At 42.0% G+C, this 13574-nt stretch overlaps 1 protein-coding gene across 2 annotated transcripts in view; it reads right to left on the bottom strand.

Annotated features, from left to right (window-relative positions):
* Window positions 1-13574, bottom strand: part of spop (speckle type BTB/POZ protein) — an 87589-nt gene that overhangs the window by 58723 nt on the left and 15292 nt on the right. For both annotated transcript variants that reach the window (XM_020605411.1, XM_020605412.1), the window contains one exon: window positions 26-152. The gene's annotated coding sequence lies outside the window, so the exon portion shown is untranslated. The remainder of the gene's footprint in view (window positions 1-25; window positions 153-13574) is intronic.

Genomic DNA, 13574 nt, shown 5'->3' with positions numbered 1-13574 from the left:
GATCCTCTCCCCAATTGGTACTCACCTAGATCAAAGTCCCTCGCGCATCTGTTCCGCTTTCAGCTAGCCAGCTGGACTCTGTCCGTCAGGTCTCTCTGTCTGTAGGTGTGTCAGTACTGCATGTCTGTCCAAAGCCTGAGCTTTTTGGCAAGCTGCAAATGCAAACAGCGGAAAGAATCAACAAGACTGTAGTTGTGCGAGCGAGTGTGGGTGTGAGCCAGTCCCTTATCATATTCTTGCAAGAGACTCCTTGTCAAGTTGACTGTTTGTGTGCACATCTGTTATGTAGGAGACTTGAATGTTGAATATTTTTGAGATAGGGTGAGTGTGTGTATGTGTGCACGAGCGCACTAGCACATGTGTCTCTGTGACAAGATATTACAAAGACGTTTTATGAAGACTGTAGTGAGGTTTACACAACGAGGCGGAACAAAATGGGACAGGGGCCCTCCTTATGTGATTACACCCAGCATTAAAACACTAATCCAAACATAAACTGCATCTGGACTGTATCCAGAAAGCAAACTAAGCCACAGGTGTAAACAGAGCCGTGAAAGAATGCAATCATTTCTACAAATCAAATGATGGTACTTATAGCAATAAGACTGCAAGCAGGCTTAATACTGCTTGGGGTTTATTTACTTTGACCCATAGATATGGATAAAAATCTTTGTGGATCTACATCAGTTGTACATATTGCAGGTAATGAGATGCACACAGGACCCACAAAGACCCCAATAGCAGTACTACTATGTCAGAACAGATCCAGTCGTGCTCAACTCCAACATAAAGGTATGGTCTGGCAGTCTCATTAAAATCCTCCAAGTCTCATTCTCTTTCACATACTACCTCTACCTAAATAAACATGACCGAGGAGGCTTACTCGTACTCCACAAGCTCTGCCAACTATAGGCAAATAGGATTCCACAGAGCTGGCTGGTTGGATCTAGCAAACAATTATTTTGGAAAGGTTTGCAGTTTTTAACAAAATGTCTAGAGCTAAACAGTCACAATGATGCTCTCTGGGCTCATAATACAGCCAACCCATAAAGACGTCTGACATTAAAAACACTGAAACTAGAAAAACCCAAACCGGTTTGCTCATTTTTCATACCCAGCTCATAAATGAAAAAGCTGCATTTTAAAATAGATGCGAGTGCCCTGAAACTATATCAATAGCTGCAGAAATGTGAATCACAAGATGCCTCAGAAGTAAAATAAAGTCCGACTCTAAAACACTGACTTGTACTGTATTTGTCACTAAAATACTGTGCAACGAAAAGGGGTCTCTTCGCACCTCGTCTCTCTGTATTCACGACCAGTATCCAAATTGCCTGTGGGCTCTTACCTCAGAGAGAAGAGATGATCTACATGAATGGATGAAATACCTTAAGATCTGCATGTTTACACATACATACCAAGGAAATGTCAATCAGATGCAAAATACAGAGGTTGAGCCCTGAGCAAAATGTCAAAAAGGCAGCCTGGCTCTGTGATGTGTGTACTGTATGGGCCCAGCATCCTCTGATCAATAGTGCCCCTGAAATGAATATGTGATTGCGCTCACCGATTCAGCAAGGCAGATGTGCACTCAACCTGACAACAGAACAGACACCTAGTTTGATTAAAGCATTTTCAACAGGCAGGGCGGGGACAGGCGATCCTGCCTACTCTCCAGTAAGTCAAATGGGGATTTTGTTGCTCTTCATTTGTGTAATCTAGCAGTTAAAGTTGAGAGTAGGTCATTTCAGAAATCTTTTTTTTTCTTGAAGTTTTAATGTGTATTCCAGTTTTCACCACTACAAATAATGAAATACAGTAAGTACCTTAATAGTCATCTTTTGTTAGACAGTCTTGGTAGAATAGTGTCAGTGGTTGGACAGCCGAGCGGACCCGGCTCTCAGAGGCGACTGCCATTAAAAGCCAGGCCAGCCACTGCTTAACCTGAGCAAATAAAATGCAGATGCTGTGTGTCAAACCACATATGTCCTCTTTGCTTGGGTGAGGATATGAGTCAGGGATGCTTTGTGTTAAGGGAAGGTTAGGTCTGGAAAATGGTGTTGCTTACTGTGTGGCTCTGAAGATACAGTATATGACGGCATGGCCTGACACCCCTGTCTTTGGGGCCAAATAACGACTAAACATCATTTAACTAGTATAGTGAGCTTCTATATGAACACTCTCCAATTCTTTGGCACGTTTAATTGTTATTTAATCTGTCACTGTACACTGAATATCTTTGATTTATCCAGCTGGTTTTTTTGAAGACCTCAGCTAGGACGCGCAATGGTCGTTTTTCACTCAACTTTTTTTTTCACATTGTATTGACTAAACAATTGATTTAACAAATGCTATAATAAGCTATCAAAATAATTATTAGTTGCATCCCTAGTCAGAGCTCAACACATGGCAGAAATCAGAAGTGTCGGAACAATAATTTGGAACAAAGCTTAAAGTATTTACTGTTTTGGTTCATTCTCAGTGCTCTCATGGTGTTGCTTTGGACCACAGCAGGAAGACCACTTGCCAGAGAAAAAGTTAGCGAATAGCTGGTGAACACAGTTGAGTATTTAGCAGCCAGATATTTCCCTGAGAAGTTCAGACAAAACCAGAGCTACAAGGAGCATGAAAACCAGACTTACAACTGCCATCAGGGCAAAAACACAACTCCAATGAAAGCTTATGCTGCCCTGTCTGTTGCTGTATGTGATTGGACAACTGTTAGCTAACACGTCTGCTTTATATCACCTTAAAAGATAATAATAAATCAGCACTGTATTCACAGCTTGTTTCCACTGCTCATTCTGGCAACAAATCAGTTACTGAATCAGTTACTGCATGTTTAAAGAACGATATTTTGCATCAGACTCTATAAGAGGTGTGATACTGGGCTGTGACAGCAGTAAATGAGGTAGGACCTGGACCTTATAACAGCCTCATCAACAGTTTGGATTGCAGACCCTGCCTTCATGACCATCTCATCTTCTCCATCCTGCGTCATTTTCCCTCCTGTGACTCCAGCAGTCTCAAGTGGTCAGTTAGGGTAGAGACAAATGTCAATAGACAATCCAACCGGTCATGCCACAAAGACCTTACTGGTTGACCTCAGCAATGTCTGAGCAATGTAACACAGCCTGATCTGCCTGGGAAAAAAGGGTGGAGACAGAGCTGACAGACAGGGAGCTGGAAAACAAAAATATAAGAGCAGGGAAAACAGAGAGCAGAAAAATGAAGAGGCAACAAGACAGAAAGAGGAGGAAGGAGGATGAAAAACAAGCCGATAAAACAGTGAGAAAGACTGCAACAAAAAATGAGACACACTAAAGGGATAGAAGACAAATGAAACATAGGGTATACAAAGATATGATGAGATGGGGGCAGCACCTAAAAAATGTCATACTCACTTCTCCTCTCAAAACAGTGGAGAATCAAGGAGAAAGAAGAAAAGCTTGTTCCTAAAACCTGCACAAACTTAAAAAGACTAATATGTGGAATGGAACAAAATGCCAGGGGATTATATCGAGTGTTTGGCTACGTTCAAAAAGAGCCACAGAGGAAGAGTAACTGACACAATTAAGAGCATAACTGTCATCACAGTGCTGCCCACACATCGGGCAATACATTGAGCAACAGACCCATCATAAAGAGGAATGAGGAGCTGCTAAGTCCCCCTAGCAATGCAACACTAACTGCTAAATAGGAGACACCATGGCATAAAAGCTACAGCAGCCTAATGCAACAGGAGCATGAGATACCTAGACAAAATCTTTATCACATCATGTCCCCCCTCTCATTTGCATCATGAGAAAAAAAACAACTTATAAATGTATTTAAATATAATCCTGCTGACATAAACTAAGTACCACCAACTCCAGACCCACATGTGCATCAGGAAAAACAAAACAGTGATGTGTGAATGGGAAACCAATCACAGGTGGATGCATATTCTCACTCAATAAAATACAAACTAAATTTAATAAGCTCTCAAGCTCCTCCACGGTGACATTCTCTCTTCCATTTCGTAGTCCTTTACAACTATCATTCACCTTACCTCCATTTCTCTTTGTCATCACTACCGCCTGCCCTTCCTCACTCAGTTTTTCATTCTAAACCCACTTCAATGCCCCCATGTTTTTCTCTTTCCATCCAAAACAACAGCCATTCCAGAATGAGGGCCATCAATCTTCTTCAATGAGACCGGAGTGCGAGAGAGTGCCAAGGCTACAGAAGATTACTATCACTCCTTACTTCCACTCAACACTGGATAACATATCGAAGGAAAGGATGAGACACAAAGGCAGGGAGTGTCGAGAGTAAGTCAAAGAAACAATGTTAGATAGGAGGAGGACACATTAGATCTTAAAAGCGTCAAACTAACTTCAACCCCCGTCAACAACAAAGGCTTGTCAAGTAAAGAAGCACAGCAGCTGAATTTGAAAAAATCCTAGCTTGCAACTCGAAACATGACCTTTGGTGTCACACACACACACACAGTTCTCCTAACAGAAAGAAGGTTTAGCTTATAAGAAGTTCAAGTAAATACAGTTATAAAGGATCAGTTATCACCTTCTGTTGGCTAAGAAGGCAGAAACACAGTGATTTTTAGTGGTGGACTAATTAGTGGTCATACCAGGGTAGGGTCCAGTTCTTGTTACCATTGCTAACTCTGAGAGACGAGGCAGTCCAAGTAACTTCAAAACAGTGCTGATTTATTCAAAGGATCACAGGTAAAATTAACATTACACGCTCAGATATCTTGCACCTCCATACTGCACGCAGGCAGATGTAAGATGAAAGACCCTGAACCCACCAGGCCTATACATTATATCACCTCGTTTGGGCTAGCCCCATACTACACAGAAACGTCAACCGAGACGTCTCTCTCACCAGCTTTGCAGCTGGCCATAGCAGTGGTCAAAACATGAAGCAAATCAACGTGTGAATGTGTGTCTGTTGGTTAAGTGGTGTGTAGCTAAAAACATTCTCACGACCTCTAGTACATGTCGTGACTTGAACCTAGGAACATTATGGCTAACTCTACAGTTATGCACATAATAATAATAATATTAAACACCCTGTCTGCTGACAGTCATCAACTCTTCTCTCTAGTTATCCTTGACCAGATGTACCCTGCAGAAACTCATAAGCATGCCTAAGCATTTAACAGTCTAACTAGACATCCTATCTCCACTAAACATTTCTAATACATAAAGTATCTATCCAATATCTATCTGACTAAAAATATCTAACACCAGAAACCCGAAAAATGAGATGAACAGCAGAAGATATGAAATCCTACTTCGAACATCTTAGTTTTCACAGGCTACATGCTCTAAATGCTGTGATCCTAATTCAGAACCGTTATCATTACGGCCTTAAAAAGCTGCCCATAGCTAACTGAGTTTTGACAGTAACTTGATGAGAGGCCAAACTTAAACATGTCTGTAATCTGGTGTAAGTGATCTTTGTACTCAGAATGTTTTGTTGTGTGCTCAGGAATAATGCACACATATAAAGCCATAGACTCAGTATCAAAATCGTTTTTTTTTTTTTTTGGTTGGAACCCAACCAGACAATTTCAGCACTAGCATGTACATTACTAAATATAAAAGAGGTAAACATGATGGAGCAACTCATGTTTATTTACCTGAAACGACAACTCAAATAAACAGTGGTTGTTGCATGTGTGAATGAGGGTGAAAGTGTTGGCCTTTAACCTAAATTTGTTGCTTCATGATGATTAAAGACTTTAGAAAGTGTGTGAACGTTTGTGTGATGGAGCACTAACACTCCAAAAAGGGGGAAAAGAGAGCCATGCCCTTGCAGCCAAGAGCGTTTTTTAACGAGCCGCCTCACTGCCCCGTGTATTGTAGTAAAAATCACCCACACACACTGTGTATCACCAGCGTATTCAAGACTAAGTGTGTACTTCTGAGGAAAGCCCTTGAGAGTAAGAGATCAGATACATGGGAAAGTGCAGAGGAGAGTTTCTGCACAAAACATTTTCCTTTTAGGAGCTAACACAAGTGTGGTGCGGCACAGGCTCTGTGATCTTTTATTACTTATACAACATCTCAAGCAGTGTGCATCATGTTCACTCCAAGGACAAAAAGACCACCAAGTCCGCTTTGACAGCTACAATTGCACATGACAGGGCTAATCATTATGCAGCCTTCTCACTGAGGAGAACCTACATGGGGGAGTTCTGTCAGGCATAATAAACTGTCCTTGAGTTGTCACAGCACTGTTAAGAAGGAAGGTTAAACTTGGAGCTGTCTGTAAACCTGTCCCTCTGCAGCAGCAGCGCTCCGACTGGGGATCAGTGTAGTGTGGCTTCTGCTGGGCCTCTGGGCCACACAGCGAGGAGGAGGAGGAGGAGAAGGAGGAGGAGGCGGGGTGGCTCAGCGTGGCACTAAAGACTTTGACACTAACAATTACTGATAATTGATTCGACTGGCGAGAAAGGTGTAGCATTAAAGGATAAGAGCTGCAGTGGCGCGGCGCAGCGCTGGTGCTGAATGTGAGAAGATGGGGCCAACGGTGCCTGTCACACACCATCTACTCAAACAAGAAGAGAAGATTCTGAAGACGTACCAGTGTCATCAAATCACCATCGGCCCTGGACATGCTCAGCACCCTCAAAGGGGCTTTGATCAGTGGCAAGCCAAGGAAAGTGAGGGGGGCACAAGGGCCAAAAACAGCAGAGAGACAGAGAGGGGTGATGGAAAGATAGATGAAAAAGACAGGCATCCTTCACAGTGGCAGGATGGCCCTGAGATATCACATGACTGGACAGAAACTGCAGGGTGTATCAGTGGGAAACAGCATCTCTTATATTTAACTAAATCTTAATTTGGACAATAACCTTGTCCAGTACGATGACCATAACAAAAAAAAATACAGACAACTTCGATTCTATTTGCACGTGATTTTATTCCAATTTCATTTGCAAATGATTTGAAGACATCTAAAAACACCACTTGGAGTTTTAGACATTATTTTTGATATGCAGATTACTTGATTTCAGAAACAAGGCCAAAAATACAACAATATGTTCATTTTATTTAATTAATTTAATAAATTTTAGTATCAAATCAATATTTGCTGTGACCACACTGTGCCTATACTACAGAAACAGCTCTCCTGAACCTGCAAACAGATTTTTCCCTGTAAATGGCAGGTATGTTGTTCTAAACATCTAAAAGAACTTGCCACAAGTTTTCTGTGGTTTTAGGTTCTCGATGGTCTTCTGTCACTTCATTTATAAAACACTTAATACTTTCATATACCCTCCATCTTGTTGAGATCTGTTCCAGACCATCTGTTGCAGGACTCGTTTTTCTTCTCGTCAGAGGATCGGTCTTTATGACTCTGGCTGTGCTATATGTGGGGGCACACAGTCATCCTGCAGAATTTGGGACCAGTCAGACACCTCCCTGATGATGCTGTGTGATGGATAATACTAAACATACACAGCACTGCATACATGTTTACAAAGGTCAGTTTTCTGGTGTACCATGCACACACACACACACACACACACACACACACACACACAAAGCAACAAAGAAAAATAAAGGGAGCCTGTACACGATGTTTAAAAAGGCTAATCTATTTGTTGGAGCATAGCAGTCAGCAAATATTGCAGTTACAATTCAGCTAATGTTATTCCCATTAGCTTATAATAAAATGACTACGACTATACTATAATTAACTGCCAACTGTTCATTTTTGTAAACGACCGACCTGTGGGAAACACTTATGGGTCTATATAATAAATGTAAGGTCATTCTCCTTTTACAGAAGTAATAAACTTTTTTTAACCTGACTCACCCGTGATTTGAGCAGAACCCTGTCTCTTAACATGGCATAACAGGGAGCACGAATTCTAGTCACCCTGGCAGCTTTGTTATTAATGTGTAACGGAGACACATGAGGTAAGTCTAGCAGCAGTGACTGGGGTGTGCCTATCTGCTGAGTGAACTGATGAAGACGGAGCACTCCCTGTAGCTTTACAGTCAGAGTGCTGATAAATTAACCAGCCTCCACCCTCAGCCCAACTGCAAGAAGGATGTGTGTGCACACTGCACGACAATCAGCATGGACAGCGGCTAGACTGGAAGTGACAATATTAAGTCACAATGTGGCCGCTTTCATGAACAAAGAGAGGCTGAGAGCAGTGAAGAGCAGTAAGGCCTTTGTTACATGACTAAACAGTAGCCATAAAAGGAGCCGGGAGGACTCTCTGCCCTCCTCTACAGCACCAACAGACTCATCTTTTCCAAACTGAATGCCGTTGGATATAAACAGCATGAGACAGACACACATTTCTACCTTGTGCCACAGACAAACACCCATCACCTCATGCTAAAAATAGCTGGTGGGGGATCAAAGATTTTACAGATGTTTGACAGAACAATAGGAAGAGTACAGGGGTCAGATATCTTAGAGAGGAGCAAGGGAGGAAAGACAGCGGCTGAGAGGAGGAACAATGGACTAACAGCAAATAAGAGGGGTAAAGGGAAGCAGAGAAAGCAGTAGGCTAAAGACAGTAAGGAGAGAAGAGGAAGACTGGGATGACAAATGAGAAAATGCAAATGAGAGGCTGCCGCACAAAAAGGAAAGAGATGAGATGGAATGTGAGAGATTACTATAGTAACTGTTGAAAAGAATCGTAAAAGCAGAACAAAACTGAGAATGAGAAAAGTGTGGCGAGACGGGGAATTGAGAGTGCAGGAGGAAATAGCAATGCGTGAGACATGACAAGCATGCATCATGCAGCCTTGACTGCTAAAATGAGCCACGTGCTTTCTCAGGTGTACTTCAAAAAAACGCAGCGCTGGCAGCTCCAGACATCATAGCCCAACATGTTCCAAGGAGGAAAATGGAAAGAAGTAGTGAGAAAGAGGGAGCAGAGTAATAAAAGGATGGAGATGGTCCCCAGTGTCCTGCTCCCTGGCTGTCCTCCACCAACAGCTGGAGGCTCAACTTAAGCTCTGCCAGTTGCCACCAGGGAGAGAGGAGAGGCCCTGGGGAAGGGGTCACCCACCATCACCAACCAAAACAAAACTCGGGGACTCGCATCTGCATCATTAGCGCAGGAGCCCACAAACTCCCGGTGCACTGCACAACAGCTCCCTCGGAAACGTGGCCACCACAGTGCCTGTGCACACAGACATCCTCTGCACAATTGCCATACAGCGATGTCAGCCTCCTCTTCATGAATATTCATGTGCCTCATTAACACTCAAGTGGGGAAACACAGCATATTGCATGAGACTCCGGTTACTAAGAGAGGGAACGGGAAGAGGAAAGGGATGGGACACATGGCGACTGTAGAGGAAGCAAAGGGGAAGTGAATATGAGTTAGAGGCGAAGACTACTTTTCAGAGGCAGCAGACAACAAACTTTTTGTAAAACTTAAAGGTGGTGGGGGGGGGGGGGGTAATGTCCTATATTGCTCCGGGAGCTGATATCCTCCTGTCGTTTTTCCTTATGAAGCCAAGCTAGGGCAGTATGCAGCGTCAGCAGCAGGGACAGCACAGTGGGAGCATGGGCTGGGAATTATAGACCATTTTACCCTGCAAATCCTCCAGCAATAAAAGCTTTAAAACAGCTGCAATTCCTCTGCTTAATGTCTGGCTGTTCAAAGTAACTGCTAAACTGTAGGGGATATGTGTGAATACACCTCAATGCAGGATACAGCTGCACAGACATTTATGCAAACCCCCCATCCTTGTTCAGTAACAAAGCACATACAGACGTACAAAGCCAGGCAGACACTGAGCATCAATCCACTCAGTCAGACGCTGTCTTTCTGAGCCACCAGCCAACAAACACACATGTTAAGATACTACTACACACAAAGAGAGGATTAGTTTCTCTTTATGTTGTAATGCCAGTGAATCTTTTAACAGGAAATGCCAACAGGGGAAATCTCTCATCCTGCAGCTGTGTTCTCAGAGAGACTCTGGAAATTGTACAAACAGCAGACTCTAGTTTGTTCCTTGACTTTTCCTCTGTAGCTTTAGTGACATAAAACAATCGGCCACTCGGGAAGGATGAGACAAAGTTGGGAGATGGCCACATTTTTTTTGCCCAACCAGTCACACTCTGGTTCTGTAAAGGGCACTGACAAAACCTGCAGTACCATAATTGGACCAGGTCCCTGTAAATCAATACTGCTGCTTACATGAACAGCTCTACCAATGCTATTTCACATTTAAACTTCTATACGCAGTTTGAGGGAGAAAAAAAAAAACTTCAATTTCAGAACAGTATGAACTATCGATTTCACAGCTACGATTCTCACTCTCTCTCTTTGCCCCCATCTGTCCTCTCTCTTTTCCAGTACCCCCTACCTTTGATACGCAACTCCTTTTCTACTCTGTTAAAGGCAAGCAAGACCATTCAAATCCCTGGCAAGTGAGTGCTGCTTACTATTACTATACTATTCAATTTACTATTATTAACTGTAGGGAAGCCAGCAAATAAGAACAAGCGAGAAGCTGCAACCTTTATGCTATAGGACTTAATTTGACCAATTAGGATCTAAACTGTTGCATTTTTTGTGAATCAAGTGAATTAATCCACTAATTGTTTCAGCCCCATTATTATTATTGTTTTCTAAAAAAAAAAAAAAAAGAAGAGAGAAAGTTTTCACGTCATTTTTCCAAACTCCACGTACTAGCCTCATAGCTTTACCTCCTGGCGATGTTGTAGTACTTGAGTCTAGCTTTTCAGGACTTGGGCACTGATGACTCAGATTCGAGCACCGACTGCATTCGGACTCTGAAGTTGGAGATTCGGACTTGGACTTTGTAGGCTATACCAATTTGGTATAAGATACTGACATTAAAATCTGTTTACCTGCATGCGGTATCTGGCACACTTCTAACGAAGCATACACTCTGACCTTTTAATGTATCATATTGCTGAGCAATACGGTGATGCCATACACTGTTTGAAAGTTTGGAATAAAAAATGGTGAGAGCTGTGTCATCTGTGTTTAATGTAGACCTTGATGACTCCGACTCGGGTAACAGGGACTCGACTCAGATTATTGTGTGGTGATTTGGACTCATGATTTAGTGACTCGACAGCAACACTGCTTCCTGGACATGTAGTAACTTTCATCAACTGGACTGAACCCCTCTTCACTTACCAAAAACAAAACAAAAAAAAAATGTATATCCTTCTTAAATGCCAAAACCGACAATAGTTCAAAGCTGGATCTGGCAATCAAAACATTAGGATCAGCCTAAATGCCCGGATATATCAGCAAAACTGGAACTGAATTTTGGATGGTCACACTTTTAACCAACTATGTTGTCATTAATTCATATTCAGATGGCTTCCCTGGACCACAAATTGCGCTGAACAGCAACCATGGGACCTGACCAGTTCAAATCACTGGTCCAAACTCAGCCTGCATGCATGATTTAAAATCATCTAAATGGCAGATGGCGAGAAAGCCAGCTCATGTCTGGATCCAAGACAGAAGCAGTGATGTAGGAGAAGCAGAGGACGAGGCTGCGTATTAGAGTGAGGAATGGCTCGACTTGTCTTTAAGATTATGTTTCCTCTTAAAACATTCACTTCATCTATGTCACTCCTGCTCCCAACTTGTTATTGGAAAATAGCTCTGTGCTGGAACGGTGGAAAACTATTCGAAGCCGGCACTGTCTGCATCAGTCACACGCTGACACACACATACACGCAGAAAATACATTTCATCCTCCATATCCGAAACAGCCAATAGCACTGGCAGGCATTTGCGACCCCAATCCATATTTCAATTTCCCTCCTCTCATGCAAACTAATTCAATACTTGTTGCCTTCCCTCACAAGAGATGAGCAATGTGAGAAATGAGCTTCTTCTCATGCTGTATCTATAAAAAGGCCCCAATCAGAGACATTTTTAAGTGGGCCTCTGCCTGTATCAATTATGTCTTAGTAGGCCTGCACACATTCTTGGAAGTAACATCAGTGCTGTCTCACACACTGTAATATAAAATGCAGATTATTTTCTCCATGTTTTCTGTACTCGGGAAGCATTCAGCCCACATTGGCTACATTTACATCATATTTTACATCACACCTTATCAGTGGTTACACCAAGTGCTTAACTACTCATATTTTCTAACCAATTAAATAAGCATTGCGCTAACAGTGGCATGTCAGTCGAATAAGAAGTTCAAATTTGATATGTACCAATTCAAGATTTGACCCTTAAAGTGGAAATCATCTTCAAACTGATGTTGCACATCAGTTTTATTTTTTAAAGTATTCATCAGTGAAAATTTGTGAACTTATAAGTCACTCACAAAGCCTGAAACAGAAACAACAAAACTGTAAGCTGTGATGCCACTGGCCAAAACCGATCCACTGACACAGCTCAGGAGACATAGTGTCGAGCTCGATTTTACACATGTATACACTATATTCTCTTTTTCAGGCTCATTACTGGGAGGAAAAGAAAATTCAAACTCCAGTGAATTACAGTGGATTTCCAATGACCTTCTCTTCACCAACTAGCATCTGGTGTACTAACTTCGGGAGCATTCTCCTCTCTGGCACTGTGGAAAAGACACATCTTGACAGCTCCTCTTAGAGCATCATCAACGAACCAATACCCCAAAAGCACACAGCCAAATAAGAATATGAGCCTATAGGACAGACTGTATATAAAGTCTGACCACAAGTTGATCGCCCCCTATTGGCTTGTTAGAAGATAGATCCCTGTCCTTTTAGGCAGATATTATCTGATTTGTGTAAAAGTGGTCATTTTTTAGGACAAATGTGTTTTTAATAAATGATTTATTTCAGAGCCTGGTAAATAAAAAATGTATCTGTAACAGAAGCAAGATGGCCACCCCCATATCTGTGATATTTTGGCTTCACCTTTGCATAGTGGCAGGAAGTGGTGATTTGGACTGTTAAAACTCACCATACTCTACAGTAATCCTTCTTGTTTACCTAATACTGCTATGGTGGAAAGGTCCGTGTACTTTTTGGTATTTGAAGTTTATTGTTATAAACGGAAACAAAAAACAAAAATTAAATAATATTGGACTTTTATTTTAAAATCCATAAACAATAAAGTAAGTAATAAATCTGCTTTTAATGAAAATGTCAGACACCTTTTTAAAATTAGACTTGATTTTCATTCCTCGTTTACACAGAAAGTTCTATAGCGTAGAAACCAGAAACGAATCGTTATTTAATTAGTAAGAAACCGGAAGTTGTTAGAGCAAGGTGCGCGCCAGCCGGCATCTCGCTTGCAGCTAACACCAGTCCGATTGGTAGTGGAAGGTCATGGCTTTGGAACTTTACTCAAACATAATTTTAGAAATGGCAAAACAAGGCTTGTCATCGGAAGTTATCTCTGAACACCTGTCACGGGAATATGGGGAAGCGAGAGGGTTTTCCGCAAGAAATATTAGAAAGTTTTGTGCTGAAAATGTCCCAGGTTGTTATCGCCTGTCTGACACACACTTGGAATTAGAGGTGGCAAAAGCTGTAAATGAGGTAAGACATCTCTGACTGTCTGAGACACTCTTTCTTTGGAACCG

Source organism: Monopterus albus, unplaced genomic scaffold (genome assembly GCF_001952655.1).
Source record: "Monopterus albus unplaced genomic scaffold, M_albus_1.0 scaffold70.1, whole genome shotgun sequence".
Lineage (NCBI taxonomy): Eukaryota > Metazoa > Chordata > Actinopteri > Synbranchiformes > Synbranchidae > Monopterus > Monopterus albus.
This window is presented reverse-complemented; position numbering and strand designations above follow the sequence as displayed.